This window comes from Bos grunniens, chromosome 22 (assembly GCF_055505025.1).
Source record: "Bos grunniens cultivar Pamir isolate PY7600 chromosome 22, Bosgru_T2T1.0, whole genome shotgun sequence".
Taxonomy (NCBI): Eukaryota; Metazoa; Chordata; class Mammalia; order Artiodactyla; family Bovidae; genus Bos; species Bos grunniens.
In genome coordinates this window covers 55,076,894-55,101,891 of record NC_141186.1, presented here as the reverse complement: position 1 = coordinate 55,101,891, position 24,998 = coordinate 55,076,894, and the positions used below count along the sequence as shown (strand labels likewise).

Sequence of the window (24,998 nt, the reverse complement as noted above, 5' to 3'; positions counted from 1 at the left end):
GCTGTTGATTTTCCTCCAGCCCATCCTTTATGCTGCTGTCAGAAAAATCTTTCTCGAGGATTGTTCTCGTTACGTAACTCATCTGGCTCCCTCCATGCCGTCTGCCAGCATTGTTGAGGGTTTGCTGGGTGGGTGGTACTGGCTGGGGACTGGAGGGGTGCAGCAGAAGCGAGTGAAGAAACAGCTGTTAGAGCCCCCCCGCCACCATGAGGCTGACATGCTCGGGAAATGACTAGACGCAGAGGCACATATGGAACTGAGGGATGAGTGGAGGAACCATGAGAGCCATGGGAAGGCAGAGAAATGGAAGTGTCTTCCTGAGGTGCTCTGGTCGTCCAGGCTGACTTTGAGAGGTTTGGGTTGATCTGTTGGACGGTGGCAGGGGCGGGGGGCGGGGGGCGGGTTGGGACAGGAGGAGGTGAAGGGATTTCTGGCAAGGACGCTGTGGAGCAAAGTGATGCAGCGGCTAGGGCCATCACTGCAGCCTCTGTGCCTGGTCAGGCAGCCTCAGGACCATGTGGGAAGGTCAGTAACGGGTGAGATTTGGAAAAGCCTAGGAGTCCATAGCGGAGAAGGCAGTGGCACCCCACTCCAGTACTCTTGCCTGGAAAATCCCATGGGCAGAGGAGCCTGGTAGGCTGCAGTCCATGGGGTCGCGAAGAGTTGGACATGACTGAAGCGACTTAGCAGCAGCAGTAGCAGCAGCAGGAGTCCATAGACTTCAGGAGGGCCATCAATGTCTCCCAAATAGGCACCTTGTCCAGCTGATAAATGGAAACTTGCACAAGGACACCAGCCGGAGCCCTCTTGGTATCCATTTACTGTCCCATCTCCTGCCAGTCCATGCCCACATCTGTCACTGCAGCAGCCCTCAGGCCCTGATATGCTATGGCATCTGAATCCAGAGAAGCAGAAGGTGGGATTTGGGTGCTTGTCTCTGGGGGAAGGTGGTGCTAGGGTCTCCCAATCGCCTGTGATTGACAGCATCTGCCAAGCGATCCTGAGCAAGGCTCTGTGCCTCAACATCTCTGCAGTGGGGACCGTGCCAGGGGTCAGGCAGGTTGTCCCACGCTCAGCAGAGCCACATCAAAGAGCCTGTGTTCACCATTATCCCGCAAACACAGGAGGGTGAGACTCCCAGTTCCCACTTTGACTCTATTCTAGTCACAGAAGGAGGCTCTGAAATGTCCTGGGATGAAAGGCGACCCTGACTGTTGCCCCAGCAGGAGCAGCCACAGATGAAGGAGAGGTGGGGACTGTGGAGGGAGGAGGTGTTGACTGTGCTTCTAGGCGCCGTCCAGGGCAGTGTCAGGGCAGACAGACGCAAACCAGCTTGCAGACCTTGATTCTCACGCCTGTGTCCATGATGGCCTCTGTCTTTTTCTAAGTTTTTTGGGGTATCATTTCAAATCTCAAGAATAATATAAAGCAGCATCACGACGTTTGCTCACAAGTCCCTATCGTTTATCTCCTCCCTCCTTTGCTCTGTGTGTGTGTGTGCGCATGCTTACACATCCACATCTTCTGAGCAAGGTGCACCTCCCTGCATGTCACCTCTGATCACTTCAGGATATTTCCTAAGAACAAAGAGCCAAGACACTTGCCAACATCTGGAAATTTAACATTAATCCAGTACCAACACTTAATCCGCTGTCTGTATTCACATATCAAATGCCCCACTGATGCTCCTCAAAGCTTTTCTCCCTGACTTCTTTTTAGGACACACCCTTCTTTTCCTAATTTTTAACTTTTTATTTGGAAATAATTTCAAGAGCATGGAGTAGTCTGAAGAATGCTACAGAGAGCACCTGTAGATTGTACCTAGACTCACCTGTTGATGTTTCACTCCCCTGGCTTTATCATTTACACAAAATATCTCTACCTTTCCATCTACACACAGATCATTGTTTCTAAAACTACTTGAGAGTAACTTGCACACAACATATACCTTTACCCCTAAATACTTCAGTGTATGTTTCCTAAGAGGGACTTTCCCTTACATAATACCCCATTACAGTTACATGCTCCAAAAGATTCACCCTGATAGAAAATTTTTCTCGAGATGAAGTTCACATAACATAAAAGTAGCCATTTTTAAAGTAAACAATTAAGTGTCCTTTAGGGTGTTATATGATTGTCCAACCACCATCTCTGTCTAGTTTCAAAACATCTGTATTACCCACAAAAGTAAACCCTGCGCCCATTAAGCAATTTTCTCCTCTTTCCTCGCCTCTAGCCCCTGGTAATCTTCTCTATAGATTTTATCTATTCTGTACATATCAGTGTAATCTTAAAATATGTGCCTTTTGTGTCTGGCACCTTTCATTGAGCATAATGATTCATTTTGTAGTGTATGTCAGAACTCCATTCCTTTTCATGGTTGTATAATATTCCATTCTGTGGATCAACTGTCTTTTTTTATCTATCCCTCTGTTGACAGACATTTGAGTTGTTTCCACCTTTTGACTATTGCGAATAGAGCTGCTCTGAGTATAGCTATACATATATTTGTTTGACTACATGTTTTCATTTCTTTGGGGCATATACCTAGCATTAGAATTATTCATTTTGATTACCTGGGAAAGGTATAATTTAATTTGTCCAGCGTACCCTTACTATTTTATGCCCTGCCTCTTGCTCCCCATTTGAAGGACATGTGCACATCCTGCTTCTCCAGTTTCCCCTGGACTTAGCATCCACTGATAATTCTTACCTGATCCATTCTTTACTACGACTGCAAAATTCTGAGTGTCCAACCCTAGTACCCTCTCTGCATTTCCCAGGTAGACCAGGCATCCCACTCTAAGCTCCCTTCTTCCCACTGATTCATTGATTCATCAGTTTTTCTATGTGAATTCATGAATCCCTGTTTTTCACCCCAAGGTCTTATAATTCATTACCAAAGGGGTCCCCAACCTCCAAGATTTAATGCCTGATGATCTGAGGTGGAGCTGATGTAATAATAATAGAGATACAGTACACAATAAACGTAATGTGTTTGAATCATATTGAAACCATCCCCACCCCTGCCTTCCAGTCCGTGGAAAGATTGTCTTCCACAAAATCGGCCCCTGGTGCCAAAGAGGTTGGGGACTGCTGCTACTGTATTTAATTAGTTTGGTGCTCAACTCATCCCAGAGTTGGCCATTGGGAGCCCCCTACAAACTGGTGTTTGTGTTCTTATTACTTGCCTCCATCTCTGTTTTGTTCTTGGTTTGAGGTTTTGTGTGTGTGTGTGTGTGTGTGTGTGTGTGTGTGTGTGTTACTTCCTTAACTGTCTGGCTTGACAACATGATCCTCCTGGGCTCATCTTGAAACTATCCCACCCTAGTCAGCCATCTCTCCTGGGATCTGCGGTTCCTCTTAGAGAAAAATGGCAAGTGAGAGCAAGGTCTGGGCACAGGCGAGCGCACACCTTTGCCAGGCCTCCTCCATGCAGTGCGGAGGGTGTGGGACCCAGAGCTGCTTCCCTCCCTCGCCCTACTGCTGCAGCCCCCTTCTGAGGTCACAAGTGTGGAACACGCAGCCTACCGTGGCAAGTACTCGAGTCAACTGGCCTCGGGCACCACTTCATGCTGCATCTCTTTTTAGCTAAATCTCTATGCATGTTTAGACCCAGTAGGGTCTGTGGTTATTTCCATAGGAGGAGGCCTACTGGGTCATGAAAAATCACTTATTCTTTAAATATTGAAACATTATTTTGATGATATGTGAGCACAGGGCTCTGTTACATTTTACGCAGGCTGGACAGTATGTGGTGTTTTCTAATATGTCTCCTCCAGGTGTGTTGACGTCAGTGACTGTGCTTCTTTTATTCACCTCCTGGCACCCAGTAGAGTGTCTGGCACATGCCCAAAATTCTGTAAATGACCACTGAATGCGCACTGGTAGCCAAGCGTAGCTCCCGTGTACAGAGCACGTATAACATGCCAGGGGCTATTCAGAGTGCTTTACGTGAATTAACTCTTTCAGTCCTCATGGTGACTCTACTGTATCTCCCCTGTTTTACAGATGAGGAAGCTGGAGCTCAGGGAGGTTGAGTATCCTGCCCAAGTTCACATGTCCAGAAAATGGCAAAGCTAGATTTGATTCCAGAATCCATGCTCTTAACTATAATGATATACTGTGGAATGGGTGGATGATGGGTGGGTGGATTAGTAGATGAATTGTGGTAGGTGGGTGGGTAGGTGGATGGATGGGTGGGTGTGTGGGTGGATGGATGAATGGAGGAGTAGATGAATGTGTGGGTGAGTGGACAGATGGATGGATGGGTAGTATGGGTGGGTGGGCACATGAATGGATGGATGGGCCTGTGGATGAATGGATAGAGAAGTAGATGAATGTGTGAGTGTGTGGATGGATGGAGACTGATGTGTGGGTGGATGGATGGATGGATGAGTAGATGAATGGATGTATGGGTGGGTGGGTACGTGGATGGATGGATGGACGGATGGGTAGATGAATCAGTCATACATGGTGGCTCATCCATTTCTCCCCTGCTGTCTTTGACCTAGCTTCTCACTAGGAGTGTATCCATGCCCTCCCTTCCTGCTCCCTTGAAACTCACTCCCTTTCATACCATCTCTCCTGGAACTGCAGCCCCAGATGCACTCACAGTTATAGCTGAGCACCGAGAGAGAGAGAGAGAGAGAGAGAGAGGACAGACACCTAGCATCCTTAGTGTAGACCAAAGGTCACTAAATGTCAATTAAGGGCCAGATCTGGCACCTGGATGTGTTCTGTTTGACCCACAGAGCATTAAAACAAAGCAAAGCTTAGTATTTAAAAATGGGGGAGTTATGTCAAAGTTTGATTTCCACCTTCTCATTAAGAAAAATTGGCAGATTGGAGAATATGGGCATTCGTATCTGCTGGGTCACCTTGAGATGGGCTGAGAATTGGCTATCTGTGACATGAGACTCGAGGCTGTCCATTTGCTGCTGTCTTCACCCATCACCGGGAGAAATATCAATAACCTCAGATATGCAGATGACACCACCCTTACGGCAGAAAGTGAAGAGGAACTCAAAAGCCTCTTGATGAAAGTGAAAGTGGAGAGTGAAAAAGTTGGCTTAAAGCTCAACATTCAGAAAATGAAGATCATGGCATCCAGTCCCACCATTTCATGGGAAATAGATGGGGAAACAGTGGAAAGAGTGTCAGACTTTATTTTTTTGGGCTCCAAAATCACTGCAGATGGTGACTGCAGCCATGAAATTAAAAGACGCTTACTCCTTGGAAGGAAAGTTATGACCAACCTAGATAGCATATTCAAAAGCAGAGACATTACTTTGCCAACAAAGGTTCGTCTAGTCAAGGCTATGGTTTTTCCTGTGGTCATGTATGGATGTGAGAGTTGGACTGTGAAGAAGGCTGAGCGCCGAAGAATTGATGCTTTTGAACTGTGGTGTTGGAGAAGACTCTTGAGAGTCCCTTGGACTGCAAGGAGATCCAACCAGTCCATTCTGAAGGAGATCAGCCCTGGGATTTCTTTGGAAGGAATGATGCTAAAGCTGAAACTCCAGTATTTGGCCACCTCATGTGAAGAGTTGACTCATTGGAAAAGACCCTGATGCTGGGAGGGATTTGGGGCAGGAGGAGAAGGGGACGACAGAGGATGAGATGGCTGGATGGCATCACTGACTCGATGGACGTTGAGTCTGAGTGAACTCCGGGAGTTGGTGATGGACAGGGAGGCCTGGCGTGCTGCGATTCATGGGGTCGCAAAGAGTCGGACACGACTGAGCGACTGATCTGATCTGATCTGATCACCCATCACTCCTCACTTGTGGTCTCCTTGGCCCCTGGAGGACCTGAGTTTACAATCCCTGGTCGGACACTGCCCCTTATCAACTCATCCAAGTCTTTCTCGGCTGCAGTATTCCCCTTTGACTCTGTGGAGTGGATTGTCATCTACAAGCGTGATCCTGCCCGGGCGTCCCCCTGCACCCCTCCCACAGTGGGTCCTGCTCCCTTTCTGTGTGTTTACTTCCGTTCACTTGAGGTCCCAGGGTTGTTAGTTGTCCTGAGTTCAGTTCAGAGTCTGAGGTTGCCACTCGCTGTAGGAGTTCCCTAATCCTGTCTGCCTCGGGTCACACCCCTCCCCTCTCCACTGTTGGTCATTCTCCTCCAGATCAATGGTCAGTGTGTTGCAGGCACAGGGCCAGCCCGTGTGCTGTCAGAGACACCTGTCTGGTTAATGCTTCCAAGTTCATTTGGCCATCCGGAAACTATGAAGCCCTCTGTTGTTCTATAAACTGGTCCTCCTTTCTCCAACATTTTCTCAGAAGCATTAGGAGACACCAAGCCTGCCGGGGTCCAGCCCCGGTGGATCCAGGGAATTTGAAGCGGGGACGGCGTCGGAGATCAGGAAACAATAGCTTATTTAAATGTTAATTAAAGATATAAAGAGTGGTTAAATAAGGATATCTCAGTGAGGAAATTTAGTGGAGAAAAGAGGCTGAATAACTTGGTTTACGTGGAAAGCTAATAAAATTACAAAATAAGGAATTTGTATCACCTACATAGGCCGCAGGCATCCTCCCGTTCTCCCGAAGGAGAAGAGACACTAAGGCATCCCCGGTCAGATCTTAGAAGCCTAGGCAAAATTAGTAGGCTTGACGAGCCTCTGCGCCCCAGATGGAAATTCAGCCAGAAGGTGAGAGAAAGAACGACATGGGGAGACCAAGTTTCGGTGAACAAAAGGGCGCATTTTATTTTCCAAAGTAGTTTTATACCTTAAGTTGTGCATAGAGGATAATGGGGGAAGGGGTAGAGTCATGCAAGGACAGCAGTCCTTGATCCTAATGGAAGCCAGGCTTTCAAACTTATCATATGCAAAAGTTTAGGTGATTTACATCATCTTCTGGACAGGAGGCCTGTTAAAATTTTAAGATCCTTTCTTCAGAAAACTTATTTTTCTCTAAAGGTGATTATTCTAAAGTCAGGCGCCACCCTCCAAAAGCATTAGACAAAGTTGCATTTCTGTAGGGCAAAGGTGTGGTGGGCTGTAACAAGAAAAGAATTAACTCAAGGGTCCAAGGTTACAAACATTAAAGCTACTACTTACATTTCTATACACCAATTATATCAATCAATACACTGCCCAGGGACACAGTAGGTAAGGGATATGGAGACTTAGCAGCAAACATTGGCCCAACAAGTGAAAAACCCTTCACCAATACAATTTCTAATCAATCTTTTAACTGCTCAAAGGAATCTGTATTTAGACAGTTTAGAACATCTCACGCCTCTCACAGTTGGGAGGCTCTGAACAATCACATGTGGCCGGAAAAACCTATTCAGGCAGGCTAGAGGACTTCCAAAGGAGTTTGTAGGTTGAAACACTCTTGTCACACCCAGGAACTTTATTAACTGGAGCTGTAAGTTAACTCTTTTTTCAGAGAGAGGTAGTGGGGGACAGCCCCCCGTAAAGTCAGAGGTGTAGGTGAGAGCACAAAGCAGAAAGTAGGCAGACTCTGATTTTTGGGGTAGATGCTCAAGAATTTCCAGGGGGACTCCTGAGGCTCGATCCCGCCTTTGTGTATGCCGAGCCTCCTTCCTCATGACCTTTGCCACGGGCGGAGTTCCTCATGCTAGCTCCTGGCACAAGCCCATGCAATTCTTTTGTTCCTTTGCCCACAGAGCCCTGGGAGAGAAGACAGGAGTGTTCTAGGTGAGAATAGGGGACCAGCTCGGTGGCCCACCTGTGGTGAGTGCTCAGTAATCTGCTGACTGTTGTTACTCTTATCATCATGCTGATTTCTGGCTGTCACCTTATTTATCTGAGTGTTAGAAGGTCTACTGGACTGACAGGCAGGAAAGTCGCAGTGTGGGTCCCAAGTCTTAATTACTGACTGTATGGCCTTGGGCAAACACTTTTCATCTCTCTGAGCTTCAGTTTCCTCATCCGTGAAATGGAGTTAATAACAGTAACTCCTGCAGTGGCTGCTGGCCAGTGTGTGTTTTTTTCCAAAGAGGTGATTGATTGGTGGTTCAACACCTTCTTCATGGCCTTCGCTGCCCTGTGAGCAACATGAGGACCCCTATTCACCCCAAAGATGTACATCTAGACCAGGAAATGCTGCTTCTTTGTCCTTGTTTGTTCCCAAGTGAACATCAGTGACAAATACTGCAGCCTGGAAGCTTCTGTCCTGGCCTCTGGCCCCATAGCAGCCCCTCCACTCGTCCTTTCCATCTGCAGGTTGCTAAGAGGATGCAAAGGATAGGTTTCTGCCTGAGTCAGCACAGCTTCTCGTCTGTGAAATAAGGATGTGATAGCACTCAGTCGCTCAGTTGTGTCCGACTCTTTGTGACCCGTGGACTGTAGCCCCCCAGACTCCTCTGTGAGATTCTCCAGGCAAGAATACTGGAGTGGGTTGCCATTTCCTTCTGCAGGGAATCTTCCCGACCCAGGGATCAAACCCGCTTCTCCTGCGACTCCTGCAGTGAAGGTGGATTCTTTTTACCACTGAGCCACCTGGGAAGCCTGGTAACACTTCCTAGGCACTCCCTTTTTGTTAGTCAAAGCTGAATTTGAGAAGCCATCTCTGAGCACTGCCACTGTGTCTACTGGGAGTTTGGCCAGAACCAGGGTGCAGGACTTAATTGTTGTTGTTTTTCAGTCACTAAGTCGTGTCTGACTCTTTGAGACCCTATGAATGCCAGGCTCCCCTGTCTTTCCCCATCTCCCAGAGTTTGCTCAAACTCATGTCCATTGAGTCTGTGATGCCATCCAACCATCTCATCCTCTGTCACCCCCTTCTCCTCCTGCCCTCAGTCTTTCCCAGCATCAGGGTCTTTTCCAATGAGTCAGTTCTTCGCATCAGGTGGCCAAAGTATCGGGGCTTCAGCATCAGCATCAGTCCTTCCAATGAATATTCAGGGTTGATTTCCTTCAGGATTGACTGGTTTGATCTCCTTGCTGTCCAAGGGACCCCAAAGCATCTTCTTTAGCACCACAGTTCGAAGGTGTCAGTTCTTTGGCGCTCAGCTTTCTTTATGGTCCAACTCTCACATCCATACATGACCACTAATACTGGTTTAGAAAACACCCATCTTGAGTTGAATGGCCAGTGTGGCTGGCAGGTGTGATGAGTAGTATATTACACACTTAGAATGCTAAGATCCCTTCTAGCTCTGACAGTCTGAAATTCTCATGTCTCCTATTACAACAGCCTATAGTAATATCTTGCCTTGTATCATTATGTGATCATTTTGGTTGAAAGTTGTATAAATTCTGTTCCAACTGTTGTAAATTAAAAAAAAAAAAATTATATAGGTTCCGAACACTAAAACTGTATAGTTTTAGGCAAGGCTGGATCCAGAGGCACGACTCTTATGCCACTAACTTGACTGCATCCACCTGTCAGCTCTGATTTCTTCTGAATCTCCTCATGATATTAATATTTAAAGATGGACCCCAGTAGCTCTAAGCTGATGTCTCACCTGCTCAGAGACCCCAAAAGAAAGCAAGTGCCTCTTGTGCAGTAGCTCCAGCTTAAGTTCTGAAATTTGGTTTTATTGAGCCTGATCAACCAAGCTTGGGTCATGTGGCCACTCCTAACCAATCAGCATGGCCAGGGGCATGTGATGACCTGATCAGCTGGGCCTGGTATCCCACTGGCATGAGAGGTGTCAGGCTCCCTGGAACCACGGGGCATAGCCAGAGGTTGGACTCTGACTCCAAAGCAGCTTTGAGGCCTCACGTTTGAAGCCTCTGCCGCTCTTCGTTTGTTCACTTCCTCAGCAGCCTCGCCCTGTCATTAAGCCCTAGACCACCCAGGTCCAAGTGCTGGCTGCACACTTCCTGGCTGTGTGAGCTTGAGCAAGTTACTCAGGCTTCCTGAGCTGCAGTTTTCTTGTCTGGAAAATGAGAACAATAATCGTGTCTACCTGGGAGGCAGGCTGTGAAGATTAAACCAGTTAATCCTTGCAGAGTGCTTGGAACACGGGTTGGCACGTAGTCAGTTCTCTTTGCATGTGCTTGGTGCTGGGATTCCAAGATAAGCCAACCAGACACGCTCCTTGCATGAAAGGAGAGCATGGTCTGGAGACAGCCTGGGATTCTTGTAATCAACACAGACAGATGGAGAATGGAATGTTGTTGTTGCTTAGCCCCTAAGTCATAGCCAACTCTTCATGACCCCATGGACTGTAGCCTACCGGTGTCCTGTGTCCATGGGATGTCCCAGGAAAGAATACTAGAATGGGTTGCCATTTCCTTCTCCAGGGGTTCTTCCTGACCCAGGGATTGAACCCACGTCTCCTGCTTGGCAGGTAGATTCTTTACCACCAAGTCGCCTAGGAAGCAGCATTAAGAGAACATGATGTTATAAATAAATTGAGCAGGTGATTATAATGTGCATGGGTAAATGTGAGATCCCAGGAGTGTTACTTAGTGAGAGTTTCCAGAACTGAAGGATTAACAGGAGTTATCTGGGTGAATCGGAAAGTGGGAAGGGTGTACCTGGCAGATGGAGCAGCAAACACAAAAGCCTGGTGACAAGACAGAATGCGTTGCCTTGAAGAGGCAGAAGTTGAGTGTGGCTAGAGGCTGGTGTGTGAGGTTCGGTGTGAGGGTAGATGGGAAGCATCCATGGTGAGGCTGCGCAAGGCACTGGGCGACAGATTGCCTCCTAGGGTCTTGTGGGCTCTTGTAGGTATCGGTTTCAGCTTGAGGGCTGTGCAGGTGCCCTGAGGAATATTTTATTTTGTTTAGTTTTTTAAATTATTTTATGTTATTTTTAACAGCTTTTTTTTTTTTGAAGTATAATTGACGTATGGTAAACTGCACACGTTTTAAGTGTATGACTTGCTAACTTTTGTGATATGTGTACACGAATGAAGCCATTGCCATCATCAATAACGAACACCTCCATCACCCCAAAGAGTTTCCTTGTGTCTCTTTTTAACACCCTCCCTGCTGCAACTCCCAGCAGCCCCAGCCCCAGTCAACTACTAATCTGCTTCCTGTCGCCGTAAATTACTTTGTTTAATTCTGTTTTTATCTGTTTCTGACTGCGCTGGGTCTTTGTTGCTGCCTGCAGGCTTTCTCTTTTTGCGGCGAGGGTGGGCTACTGTCTAGCTGCAGTGCTGGGGCTTCTCATTGTGGTGGTTATTCTTGGTGTGGAGGACAGGCTCTGGGGCACGTGGGCTTTGATAGTTGCAACGAGTGGACTCCAGAGCGTGGGCTCAGTAGTTGTGGTACACAAGCTTGGTTACCTGGAGGCATGATGAATCTTCCTGCACCAAGTACTGAACCTGCATCCCCTGCAGGTAGGCATACTCTCTACCACTGGACCACCAGGGAGTTCCACCACAAATTATTAACTTGCATTTCCTAGATGTTTATCTAAACAGAACCCTACAATTTGTACTCTTTTTTTTTTTTTTTTTTGGCCTGGTTTCATTCACTAAACGTAATTAAGATTCCTCTGTGTGTAGCCTGTATTAATACTTCATGTCCTTTTATTACAATGGAGTAGTATTTCATTGTAGGGAATATACCATACTTTTTAAATCTGTACGCCTATAGATAGGCAGTTGAGTCTGTTCCTCCTTGGGAATATTACAAATAATGCAGTCATGACCTTCCATGTAAAAGTCTGGCTGTGGACCTACATATTTTCATCTCTCCTGCACAGATGCTTAAGAGTGGAATGGCTAGGTCATATCATAGGTAGATACAACTTTTTAAGAGACTGCTGAACTATTATCCAAAGTGGTGGTACCTTCTTATGTTCCCCCACCAGTTTATGAGAGTCCAGTTCCATCACATTGTCAGCAACACTTGATGCTGTGAATCTTCTACTTTAGTCATTCTAATACTTGAATAGTGGTACTCACTGTGGTTTTAATTTGCATTTCCCTTATGAAGGGAAAGGCTGCCCACTCCAGTATTCTGGCCTAGAGAATTCCATGGAGTGTATAGTCCATGGGGTCACAAAGAGTCAGACACGACTGAGTGACTTTTTCACTTTCATGACTAATGGGGCTTCCCAGGTGGTACTAGTGATAAAGAGCCCACCTGCCAATGTAGGAGACATCAAAGACGCAGGTTCCATCTCTGGGATGGGGAGATCCCCTGGAGGAGAGAATGGCAACCCACTCCAGTATTCTTGCCTGGAGAATCCTATGGACAGAGGAACCTGGTGGGCTACAGTCCATAGGGTTGGTTGCAAAGAGTCAGACATGACTGAAGCGACTTAGTATGCATGCATGACTGATGATGTTGAGCATCTTTTCATGTATTTATTTTCCAAATATATATCTTTTTTGGTAAAGTGTCTGTTTAAATCTTTCTACTATTTTGTATGAGGGTTGTTTATTTTCTTATTAGTTTTGAGAGTTCTTTATATCTTCCAGATACATGTGCTTGATCCAATATATGATTTGCAAATATTTTCTCTGAGTCTGTGGCTTGAGTTTTCATTTTCTTAGCAGTATCTTTCAAAGAGCAGAAGTGAGAACTTCTGATAAGGTCCAAGTATCAAAGTAAATTCATTCTCTTATGGATGGTGCTTTGGGTTGTGTATCTAAGAAATATTCCTCTGGATCTTTGCCTAAGATTGTGGGAGTTTTCTCCTGTTTCTGTCCCTGGTTCCACCAGTTGTTAAGAGAGGGTGTTGAAATCTCTGACTCTGATTGTGAATTTATTTCTCCTTGCATTTGCATCAGTTTTTATTTAGTGTATTGTAAGCTCTCTTATCTCATCTTATTTTAAATATTTAAACACTTAGAATTGCTATGTCCTCTTGATGTATGACTCCTTTATCTTTGCAAAATAACCTTCTTTATCCCGGCTGATATTCTTGGCTCTAAAATCTACTTTGATATCAATACAGCCACTTTGGCATTTGATTAGTGCTAGCTAGATGTATCTTTTTCCATCCTTTTACTTTTAACATATTAGTGTTTTTGTATTGAAGTGCATTTTTTGTAAGCAGCCTAGAGTTGTTTTTTAATCCAATTTGACAATCTCTGCCTTTTAATTGGGGGAACTTAGACCACTTATATTTATTGAGATCAGAGACATAGTTAAGGTTAAATCTCTCATCTTGTTGTTTGTCCCTTCTGTTCTTTGTGTTCTTTTTCCCTCTTTTTCTGCATCCATTGGAGTGATTGAATATCTGTATGATTCTATTTAATTTCCTTTGTTGTTTTACTAACTCTAATTTTTTTTTTTTTTTGGTTATTTTAGTGGTGTCTTTAGTATTTATGGGATAGATCTTTAACTTATCACAGTCTGTCTTCATACTTCACGCAGACTATGCCTTATAACAGTATACTTCCGTTTCTCCCCCTCTGGACCTTTGTACTCTTATTGTCAATCACTTTACTTTTGGGTATACAGTCGACTCTTGAACATCACAGGTTTGAAGTTCGTGGGTCCTCTTAGAAGTGGATTTTTTTCAATAAGTATGCACCACAGTATTACACAATTCTTGGTTGGTTGGTTGAGTCTGTGGATAAGGAACTGTGGATATGGAAGGCCAACTATAAAATTATATATGGACTTTTTACTTCATGGGGTCAGCACCCTTAGCCCTCACAGTTTTCAAGGGTGGAATATATTATAAACACCACACTACTTTATTATTTTCATTTAAACAATCAGTATCTTTTTAAGGGGTTTAAATAAATTTTAATAGCCTACACATTTGCCTGTGTGGTTTCCGTTTCCAATGCTTTTCATTCCTTGTAAGAATCTGTAGTCACATCTAGTGTCATTACCCTTCTGTCTGAAAGAATTCTAACATCTCTTATGGTTTGACTGCTGGTAATGAATTCTTTCAGAGTTTGTGTATCTGAAAATGTCTGTTCTGCCTTTGTTTTTGAAAGCTATTTCTGCTGGTAGATTTGCAGTTCTTTTCTTTCAATATTTTAAAGATGTTGTCCCACTATCTTCTCACTTGCATTCTCTCCGGTGAGAAGTCTGTTGTCATCATCTTTGTTTCACTCTATATTATGCATCTATTTTTTTATGGCTACTTTAAAGATTTTTCTCTTTATCACATGTTTTGAGAAACTTGATTTTGTTTTCTTTATGTGGCTTGTGCTTGGGATCCCTTAGGTTAGGCTTCTGAGTGTGTATGGTTATAGTTTTCATCAAATATTGTAAATTTTTCAGCCATTATTTCTTCAAATATTTTGTTGCATTCCCACCCCTTTCTCCTCGGCTTTGAAGGATCTAGTTGCACAAATATTGGGCCACTTAAAGTTGTCTCACAGCTTACAGATGCTCTGTTCTGTTCTGTTGTTTTTCTTTTTTCTTCTCTCTTCTCATTGTATTTCCTTTTAGTTTCTACTGCTGTCTTCAAGTTCATTAATCTTTCCTTTCACACTCTCTAATCTGCTGTTGGTCTCATCCAGTGTGTTTTTCTTTTCACACATTGTAGTTTTCATCTCTGGAAGTTAAACCTGTCTCTTTTTAAATATCTTCTTTCTCTCTGCTTACCTTCCTAAACACATGGTATCCAGTTATAATAACTGTTACTGCAACCCTGTCTGTTCATTCTGACATCTGGATCTGGCCTGGGTCAGATTGCTTTACCTTTGCTTTTGATTGCTTTACCTTCTCAGTATGTTTATAGTTTCCAGCTTCTTTGCATACCTGATACTTTTTTATTGGGTTCCAGATACAGAGAAGGCGATGGCACCCCACTCCAGTACTCTTGCCTGGAGAATCCCATGGATGGAGGAGCCTGGTGGGCTGCAGTCCTTGGGGTCGCAAAGAGTTGTGCATGACTGAGTGACTTCACTTTCCCTTTTCACTTTCATGCATTGGAGAAGGAAATGGCAACCCACTCCAGTGTTCTTGCCTGGAGAATCCCAGGGATGGAGGAGCCTGGTGGGCTGCAGTCCTTGGGGTCTCGAAGAGTCGGGCATGACTGAGTGACTTCACTTTCCCTTTTCACTTTCATGCATTGGAGAAGGAAATGGCAACCCACTCCAGTGTCCTTGCCTGGAGAATCCCAGGGATGGGGGAGCCTGGTGGGCTGCCGTTTATGGGGTCACACAGAGTCGGACACGACTGAAGTGACTTAGCAGCAGTAGCAGCAGCAGATACTGTGTATTACCTTCTTGGGTGCTTGATGTTTTTGTTTCCTCTCAATATCTTTGAGCTCTGTCTGAGATGCAGTTAAGCTACTTGGAAGCAGTTTTGAGTAGAACAGTAGATCCTTTTGAGCCTTGCTTTGAGTATTTGTTTGATGCAACCAGAACAGTGCTCAGTTTGGAGCTAAGTATTGCCCTGAGTACTTGACTGAGTGTCCCATGAATCCTGAGGGTTTTGCCAGTCTGGCTGATGGCTACAGACACTGTTTCCAGCCCTGCCTGAGTGTCAGGCGTTGTTCTCTGTAGTCCTTTCGGGTGGTTCTTGCCTCGGCCCTAAGTAGTGTCCTCACACACAGGCCAGATTGATACTCAGCTGCATACTGCAGGGTACCCTCTGCAATCTCCAGATCTCACCACACCTCCTCTTGTCTCTCCAGGGTTCTGTCCTGGATCCTCAGCTCCATCTCCTCCACTCAAGGAGTCTACCAGTTTCTACCTGGGTTCCCCCATGATCTGGAAACTTCTCAAGGCGGTAAGCTGGGGCAGTCACTGGGCTTACCTCTTATTTCTCATCTTTTGGTTACCTCTGTCTGTCATTGTATGATGTAAAGTGGCAGACCAATTATTCTTTTGCATATTTTGCCCACTTTTTGTTCTTCACAGCCACAAGAGTAACTGGTCTCTGTTACTGCATATTGACTGGAAGTGAAAGTCCCCCTGAGCAGTTTAAATCAGGGAGGCAATAGGCCAGATTCACCTTTTAAGACAATCCTGTTTCTAGATGTTCTTTCTAGTCTCCCTGGGGACATAAGCACCTGGGCCCCTCTGCCTGAGTGAGCTCATCTTCCCAGCCTCCTCCAGCCAAGAAAGGTGGCGTGGTCACAGAGCCAGTCCTGCAGGTCCTGTGGATCTCCTGGAGGGTGGTCCTGTGGATCTCCTGGAGGGTGGTCCAGCCTCCACCACTGTCACCTCTCATTCCTGTCTGTCTCATCCCTGGCTCTCAGAGGCAGGGAGCGTTGGGGTGAGCGAAGCAGCTCTTTACTGACACCAGTGGCCACACCACGGGCGGTGGAAGGGGAAATCACCTTTACATTGGAATAGCACTCCTGCATCTGGCTTGTCCACATCCTGCCCCCATGGGCTCAGCAGACCGAGGGTTTTATCCCCTTCTTAGAGGCTGAAACTGCGGGCAGTCACCCAGTTGCTAAGTGGCATGTTTTGTGTCTCTGGGCACAGGTTCAAGTTCTGGGGCCCAAGGCTTTAATTTGGGTGGCCCTGAGGTCCTTCTCCCCTTCCCGCCTCGCCCGTGTCCCAGGAGGCCCAGCAGGAAGACCTGGGAGTGACCCTCGGTGTCACCGCCACAGCCTCCCTCACTGCAGGAATCTTTTTGAGCTGAGGCGGGAAGTGCTGAGTGAAACACCCCCAGGGGGCTGTTTGCAGAGGCCGGTCTTGCCCACAGAGCCGGCAGGGATTGATGAAGACGACTGAGAGGGTGCTGTCCTTGTCAGGGATGAGCAGGGCCTTGTGGGAGGACCCCCACGGGTGCTGTGCTGTTGCTGTGTGCAAAGTGCTACCTACGAGGAGCCAGGGAAATTTCCCACCAAGGCCAAATCACGGCAGACTGTACTGAAAGCAGCGTCCGGTTCCTATCTGTCCTGCATCCCAAGTGCTCAGACCATAGGAGAGGGCGGGAGAGTGGATGGGGTGGGCTTCAGAGTGTGCACACACAGGAGGAAATGGCCCAGGGGTAAGATGGAGAAACTCACCACCATACATCTGACCTCATACACCGTGCACCGTACTCTAGCCTAAAGGAGGTCGTATTGCCTGGTGTCCTCAGAGTGTTGGTGGTGGAGGGAAGAGCTCTGCGAGTGGATTTTAGAGCTGCTTCTTGTTTGCTTGACCTGCAACCTTCCTGAACCCTGAAACTCTCGACTCAGAGCCTCCCAATGGAGGTCTTCAGGCTAATGCCGTGCATGCATGTTCAATTCTATATACTTTGCGTTATCCCACCTTTTGTTTTTTACTGGAATTAGCTTTCTGAATTCCCACACTGAGAGATGTCATGGAAAAACCTGAATTTCCAGCTTCTCTTGAAAAGTTAGAAGCTCGGACAACTGTGAGTTGAGTCACAGCCACTCTGTAAGCTCTCAGCTCTCATCACTCCCCATCGCCTCCCACAGACGAGAGCAAGTGAGAACTCACCACTTCCTGTGGATGGACACTCGCCTGGTGATCCTGTGGATGTTAGAAGGCCCTGTTCTCTGTCCCACAGGGCCTTCCCCCTCTAGTTTCCACTCAAGGGTCCCTGAAACCACGCTGAAGAGGTCGTCTCCCTTTCCTCTGTGACAGCCTTGAGTTGAGTAACATGCTGTTGTGGCTCCCTGACACCCAGCTCAGACCTCTGAGCCCTGGCTGCCCCTGTGATGGGGCTGCCCCAGCAGAGCTGCCCCTCAAGACAGTACTCTGAAACTTGGTCCGAGAAAGAGTGGAGCAGTCTGCCTGTTGGCAGAGGCCAGAGCCTCACACTCGAGGCATGGCATGCTCCCGTGGATTCAGGGGATTCCCGTGGTGCTGTGGGGACTCAAAGGGGAGGTACTTGGGGGAAAGAGTCCTTCTGGGTGGCCAGGCTGGCCAGACATGGGGTCACGGTGCATAAGGCAGTCCTATGCTTCTCTTCCTTGGAGGCGACAGGCCATCCCTCTGGAGGCAGGAGGATGACCCAAATGGCCTGGGCTGGACTCTCTCAGCCTTCAAAACCCATGATTGGAGGCTCCCAAAGGGTTGTGCTCTGTCTTTTTTTAATGTCACTGTGCCCCAAAAAGATATGTTTCCTCAAGGCCACAAAGAGAAGGTCCTGGGTCTATTTCACATTAGAGAGATTGTTCTGTTGGTTGGGGTTGGGGACTAGCTTTGTGCATCTGTGAGAGGCCATGGAAAGGGCACTTCTTGAGTGGGGTTGGGGGGAGGCTGGTAATGTCTCCCAGGCTAAGTTGGGCGAGAGAGCCCAACGAGGTCACCTTGGGATATGGTGCTGTGGCAGACACTAAAACCGCAGAAACCAGGGTCTCACACGTAGCCACCACCACCAGGCAACGGGGAGTTGGCCATAATTCAGGCACATGGCCTCATTTGCCTTGAGCATCAAGAAGGAGCATTTTGATTGCAGGTAACAGAATATATGGGGCTTCCCTGATAGCTCAGTGGTAAAGAACCCGCTTGCCAATGCAGGAGATGCAGAAGCAGAGGGTCTGATTCCTGGGTCAGGAAGATGCCCTAGGGTATGGCAACCCACTCCAGTATTCTTGCCTGGGAAATCCCATGGACAGAGGAGCCTGGCAGGCTACAGTCCACGAGGTCACAAAGAGTCAGATACAACTTAGCAACTAAACAACAGAATATATAACTGAGAGTACTAAAGTAATATGTACCTGATAGTGGAAGGTCTCCTGAGTCAGGAAGGAACCGGGTGCCATATGGCCTGGGGCCGCGGGTCCTACCCTGCCTCGGCACATCCTTGTCTTTTATCATTTTCATTTCAAAGGAGCCCTGACTTAGCCCGAGTCTCTGGGAACCCAGTCAGTAGTCATACAAAGACATTGTTCCCTGCATTGGAGTGCCCGTATTTCCCCAGGAGCCCACAGCCCCCAGCAAGGCCAGGCTCTGGGGCAGTGCTGAGCCCCTCGGGCCAGCCAACATGGGGAGGGGGGCACAGGAGAGCCGGTCGGGGGAGCAGCGGCAGCAGGTCCACTGGACTGTCACAGCGCAAGTGCCTAGTGACCCTGGGGGCACCAAGCCAGGACCTCAGAGGCCAGACCTTTGGAGGACCTTCTCACCTGAGCCACCTACAAGGGGCCTGGCGGAGCTGGCCCACCCTCTTAAGAGGTGAAAAGAGAAGCCCAGGAGACAGACAGGGATTCTTCTGAGTCAGATGTCCCTCTGTGGCAGGGCAGAGCTCGAGGCCAGGCCCCCTGGCTCATGCAGGACTCTTTCCACAGTTGCCTCTGTCTCAGAAGTCATCAGAAACGTTGGGATGCACCTGCCATGTCCTGGGTCTTGGGGTAACCAGGGTGAAGAGGTGGGGTCCCTCTTCCCATGGGGCCTCAGAATAATGACAGCTAAGGTGGGGGAATGCCACTGAAGCCAGGAAATGTTAGTGCTTACAGGGTGCACAGAGGATGCTGACCCCATGGATGGCAAACTCAAATGTCCTCAGGGCAAGACCGGTGCCAGGCTGTGTGAAGGTGAGGGAGGGGAGGGGCGAAACAGTGAGGAGCACTGGGGACTGCGGTGTCTGTAAGGGAACTTAGGTCTCCTTGTGGGAGGCTGAGATTCAGGAGCCAGGTATTCCCGATTTTAAGAAAATCCAGAAATCTGCACTCTTATATGTAAGTTTCCTAATTAAAATATTTATTTCTTTATTTATCTATCTTTTGGCTGCGCTGGGTTTTCACTGCTGCCTGTGGGTGTTCCCTAGTTGTGGCGAGCAGGGCCTACTCTCTAGTTGCGGTCTGCGGGCTTCTCAGGGCAGTGACTTCTCTTGTTTCGGAGCATGGGCTCTGAAGCTCGGCTCGGTAGTTGCAGTGCGTGGGCTGAGTTGCCCTGCGGCAGGTGAGATCTTCCCGGATTACGGATTGAACCCATATCCCCTGCATTGCGAGACGGATTCTCAACCACTGGACCACCAGGGAAGCCCTAAGTTTGCTAATTTTTAAAACTGTCTCTGCGCCAACGACAAAAAGTCGTCTTCGGACTGGTTGCAGCCTTTGGCCACTGCCCCACTGCTCAGTGGTGGTTGGATGGCATCGCTGACACGATGGACGTGAGTTTGAGCAAATTGGGAGATAGCGAAGGACAGGGAACCCTGGTGTGCTGCAGTGCATGAGGTCGCAGAGTGGGACGCAACTGAGATACTGGACAACAACCCTGCTCATGTGGCACGGAGAAGGAAAGGACTTTCCTGAGGTTACACGGCAAGATAGTGGCTGAGCCAGGTCTTGAACCCAAGTCTCCTGATCCAAGTGGGAGACCTCATGGGCCTGCTTCACATTAACTTCAGGGTCCCTTCTCTCTACTGGATGTGGTACGATGTTTTAGCTTTGGGCACAAACCACTTAGGGTGAGAAATATGGCCTTCCTGAAACTTCTGTAAGAAGCAAATTGGGAAATAGACAGCAAGCCATGTTAAATCTTCTAGTACCTTCCAAAGAGTGTTCTGCAGTTTTAATCCTGAAGTTGTATTTCACATGGAGCCACTTTGACTCCTTCTTGCCAGAATAGAGGGGGCCTGTACTCTTCTTTAAGGAGACAGAGCCTGTTTTTCATGGGGTACATGAAGTCCAAAATTCTCCTGTGGGGGGCAGGAGTAGAGGCCACTCTGCGTGGTCTGTCACACCGTGTCCACAGCAGCCCCCTGGCAGCGACCTTCTCTCCCCAAGCCCGGGCCTCCAGTAGCCTGTCTCCATTAGCAGGAGCTTGGGCATCACCGATGAGATGCGAGTCAGAGGTCTGTGTGCTGTATTTGAATCCTGGCTTTGCCACTTACCAGTTATGTGTCCTCGAACAAGTCCCGTCGCCTCAGTGAGCTCAGGAGTCCTCCTCTGTAAAACGGGTAAATAGTATTTACACACAGAGTTATAGAGTAACTCCGTGCCTACCTAGGGCTTCCTTGGTGGCTTGGTTGGAAAGAATCCGCCTGGAATGTGGGAGATGCAGGAGGCATGGGTTTGAACCCTGGGTCAGGCAGATCCCCTGGAGAAGGAAATGGCAACCCTCTCCAGTATTCTTGCCTGGGAAATCCCAAGGACAGAGGAACCTTGTGGGCTACAGTCCATAGGGTTGCAAAGAGTCAGACGGGACTGAGCAATCGAGCACGCACATTCTTACCTAATTGCTACAGGTAGGAAAGATGGACTTCTCACTGGGCTATTGATAGTAATGTTAATCACAACAAATAAACATGGAGTTCGCCTAAATTAGAAACAGAAAATCTGGGGCAACAACAGATCTGGCAAATACTTTCCCCTTCTCACTTATACCTAGGTTAATTTTGTTGAATTTTAACAAATATTTACATACATTTACTAAGTGGTAAACTCTCGGCTAAGCACTTTACAAATATTGACTCATTTAATGGTTGGAACCAGTCTCTTGAGGCAGGTATTACTTTAAAGATTTCCAGGGGAGACAACTGAGACACCAGAGCAAGTAAGCTGCTCCAGGAAGCGCTGCTGACGGGTGGCGGGCTGGGCTGCAGAACTGATCCGTGCGGGGTAGGGTCTGTGTGCACCACTGTCAGCTGCCCCTTTCCCGCTGTGTTACTGCTGAGACACAGTCTCCAACTTGCAATTGACCAACTCAGGGGAAGAAACTGTTCTTCCTCTACCTGTGGAAGCAGATGAAAGACTTGCCTTCGGAGGCTAAATTCCTTCTCCAGGTGGCTCAGTGTTAGAGAACCTACCTGCCAACGCAGAGGACGTGGGTTTGATCCTTGGGTTGGGAAGATTCCATGCAATCCACTCCTGTAGTCTTGCCTGGGAAATCCCCTGGACAGAGGAGCTTGGCGGGCTACAGTCCATGGGGCCGCAAAGAGTCAGACATGTCTTAATGACTGAGTATGCATGTAGGAGACAAAAGACAGAGGATCAAATCCCTGCTCTGCCTCCTGCCCAGATGTGTGACATCAAGCAAGTGACTCCCCTCCCCTGAGCCTCGCTTTCCTCATCTCTAGACTGGGCTAGCATCACCACCTGCCTCTCAGTTGGAGGGAAGTGGAGTCAGCCATCTATGTGAATGTGCTTTATAAAGTCTTAAATGCAGTATTTGTATTCGAGGAAGTTAATTAGTCAGGATCATGAAGCTGGTTTTCACTAAAAGTATCCAGCCCTTAAGTACTGCCCTCCTTTGTCTATGAGGATCCTGTGAAGTGCATGACTGCATGCTCAGTCTTTCAGTCGTGTCCGACTCTTTGCAGGCACATGGACTGCAACCCGCCAGGCTCCTCTGTCCATGGGATTTGCTAGGCAAGAATACTGGAGTGGATCGCCTTTTCCATCTCCATGAGATCTTCCCAACCCAAGATTCTATACCACTGCGCTACCTGGGAAATCCTATTTTCACACTTTTTGTTGGGAAGCCCAGATCCTATGAAACCAGTAGACAAAGAGCAGTGCCCACCTCCTGCCACGGCAAGTGGCATTCTGTCCTGGGGGTGTGGTGTGTCCCTCAGGCCTGTCCTCTGGCCCTGCTTGGACTCTTTGCTCTGGGATTCGGGTGTGTTGACAATCAGTGCTAAGAGGCTCAGCCCTTCCTCAATGCACAGCATCGATACCCATGTAGGTCATAAGAGGATTTCTGCCTTTGTGTTGCTTGGCAATATTTTGTTTGAATGAATTTATGCCAGGGATTAATATAGTTTGTGAGCTGAACTGCTTACTTGGCAGGAAGGTGGAAATGAACAGGGTTTTAAGAAACCTGATGTAGAAACAGTTTCTAGAATGAGGGCATGTAGATGAAGCTTAGGGGCGCAGGTGGGCCCCAGAGGGAAGCGTCCATGGTTTTCATCCATGCTGGGCGGTGTCCCCACCGTGGGCCTCTGCACCTGCAGCCAAAACTAACCATCTCTTCTCAGAATAACCATCGCTGGGTGGTGAGACTGTGCAATGCCTGGCAGGCCACACGTGCTCCACAAATGAAGGGTCAGTCCCGGGGGAGCAGGCTGCATGCCCCCAGCACCTGAAGGGCCTGGGCCACGGGATATCACGCGTCACAGACTCCACGTTACTTTTGAAGTTCGTCTACTGACTACACTTGATTTGTAACCTCCAAAATCAGTACTCAGCGGTGCTTTTGCAGTCGTTGGCAGAAACGTGAGGCGTGGTCAAAATTTGAGTCACCCAGTGTGCGAGTTTCCAGCTGCAGCTCAGCGGGTACCACTCTGCTTTTGTGTTTCAGCTGTCACATGTCAACCAGTGTGCTTCCTTGTGGTCTACTTGTGGCCACGCTTTCCACGCTTTTGCACTTTCTCTTGGTGATTTTGCTGGTTTAAATGACCCCCAAGCGCAGTGTGTGTTTAAGCCGGGAAGGCTGTGCTCGGTCTTATGGAGAAAATACATATGTCAGACAGGCTTTGTTCAGATGTGAGTTATAGTGCTGTGGGCTATGAGTCCAATGTTGATTAATCAACAGGAGGTACTAATAAGATGCATATATAGAAACACACATAAACCAAGGTTGTGTGTGGATCAGTTGATGAAAAGGTTGTCAACTGAAGCTCGCAGGAAGCTGATCCTGTATTCCCCCTGGAGTAGTGGTTCACTGTTAACTCATTCAGCATTTGTAGAGATTTTATAGAACATAACCACCACTGATGACCAGAATCAACTGTCTATCTACTTATTGTCATTATGATAGTTTTTATTCTTCAGAAGGGAGTCAAGAAAGAGATTGGGCTTGGAGTTCTCCCAGCTTGACAGCAGTTGTGAGGATCAAATGTGATAAAGGCTATGAAAGGTGGTTGTAGACTGTGAAGTCTGCACATAGGCATTGTAAATGGCATGACTTGATCGCACGGCCATCCTTCCCGGGGTAGTCCTCCTGCACTGAAGACTCTGGGGAGGTCCTGCCTTTATCCACGGGGCTGAGACTGAGCTTCAGGGCCTTAAGAAGTCACATTGAAAGGTGATGGGATATACCGGCAGGCCTCACTGTCACTACTTCCTACGTATTAGCCAGAGTCCCTTGGAGAGCAAGGAGATCATACTGGTCAGTCCTAAATGAAATCAGCCCTGAAGGTTTTCTGGAAGGACTGATGCTGAAGCTCCAATACTTTGGCCACCTGATGCGAAGAACTGACTTGTTGGAAAAGACTCTGGATGCTGGGAAAGATTGAGGGCAAGAGGAGAATGGAGTGGCAGAGGATGAGATGGCTGGATGGCATCACTGGCTTAATGGACATGAATTTGAGCAAACTCAGAGAGATAGTGGAGGACAGAGGAGCCTGGTGTGCTGCAGTCCATGGGGTCACAAAGAGTCAACACAACGGAGCGACTGAGCATAGCTCATGTCCAAGAAAAACCAAGTCTGACTGAAGGATGCTGTTCCTACTCGCAGTGTTGGTCATGCTCAGGAAGGCTTTGGCCTCTGATAGGTCTCGGGGCGGGGGAGGGAGGTGGGTCACAGGATGCTGAGATAGCAGGACTCACTTGACTCATAACCCCTCACCCATTTTACACAGGAAAAAGAGAGGGCCAGCAAAGGGAGTGAATTCATCCAAAGTGAAAGTGAAAGTCGCTCAGTCTTGTCCAACTCTCTGCGACCCCATGGACTACAGAGTCCATGGACTTCTCCAGGATTCTGATACTGGAGTGGGTAGCCTTTCCCTTCTCCAGGAGATCTTCCCAACCCAGGGATCAAACCCAGGCCTCTCACATTACAGGCAAATTCTTTACCAGCTGAGCCACCAGAGAAGCCCAAATCCATCCAAGGTCATAGACTAAAACAAAATGAGAACTTGAGATTCTGGGCTCCCTGGGCAGTGTTACTCACTTTTGCCTTGAAGTCTTACTGGTGAAATGGGGACAGGGAAAGGGTCGTTGTCTCTACCAGTCTGTCACGGTATCTGAAATTGCACCATAAATGTCTTTGTCTTACAGAAATTTCTGCTATTTCTCTAACAATGGATACCGTTGGATGGGTGAAGTGGGGAGGGAGAGTGTAAGTCATCAGCCACGGAATTAATCATTAATGTCTCCATCCATCCCCTTCTCTCCCATCTATCCACTTTTCTGTCTCTTCAACCGTTCCATCCAGCCACCCACTGAACTTTTTACCCATCCACGCATCTACCCATCCATCCACCATCCACCCATCCATCCCTCTGACCACATTCTCACTGAACACCAGTTCTGTGCCTGGCTGTGGGGTAGAGAGATGAATACAGC

General features: G+C 47.6%; 1 long non-coding RNA gene across 1 annotated transcript in view; it reads left to right on the top strand.

The window, feature by feature from the left end:
* Positions 1-15,490: 15,490 nt before the first annotated feature.
* The window catches only part of LOC147348658 (uncharacterized), a 108,436-nt gene continuing 98,928 nt past the window's right edge, over positions 15,491-24,998 (top strand). Inside the window, exon 1 of the long non-coding RNA XR_015151811.1 lies at positions 15,491-15,589. This is a non-coding gene — a long non-coding RNA (uncharacterized LOC147348658). The remainder of the gene's footprint in view (positions 15,590-24,998) is intronic.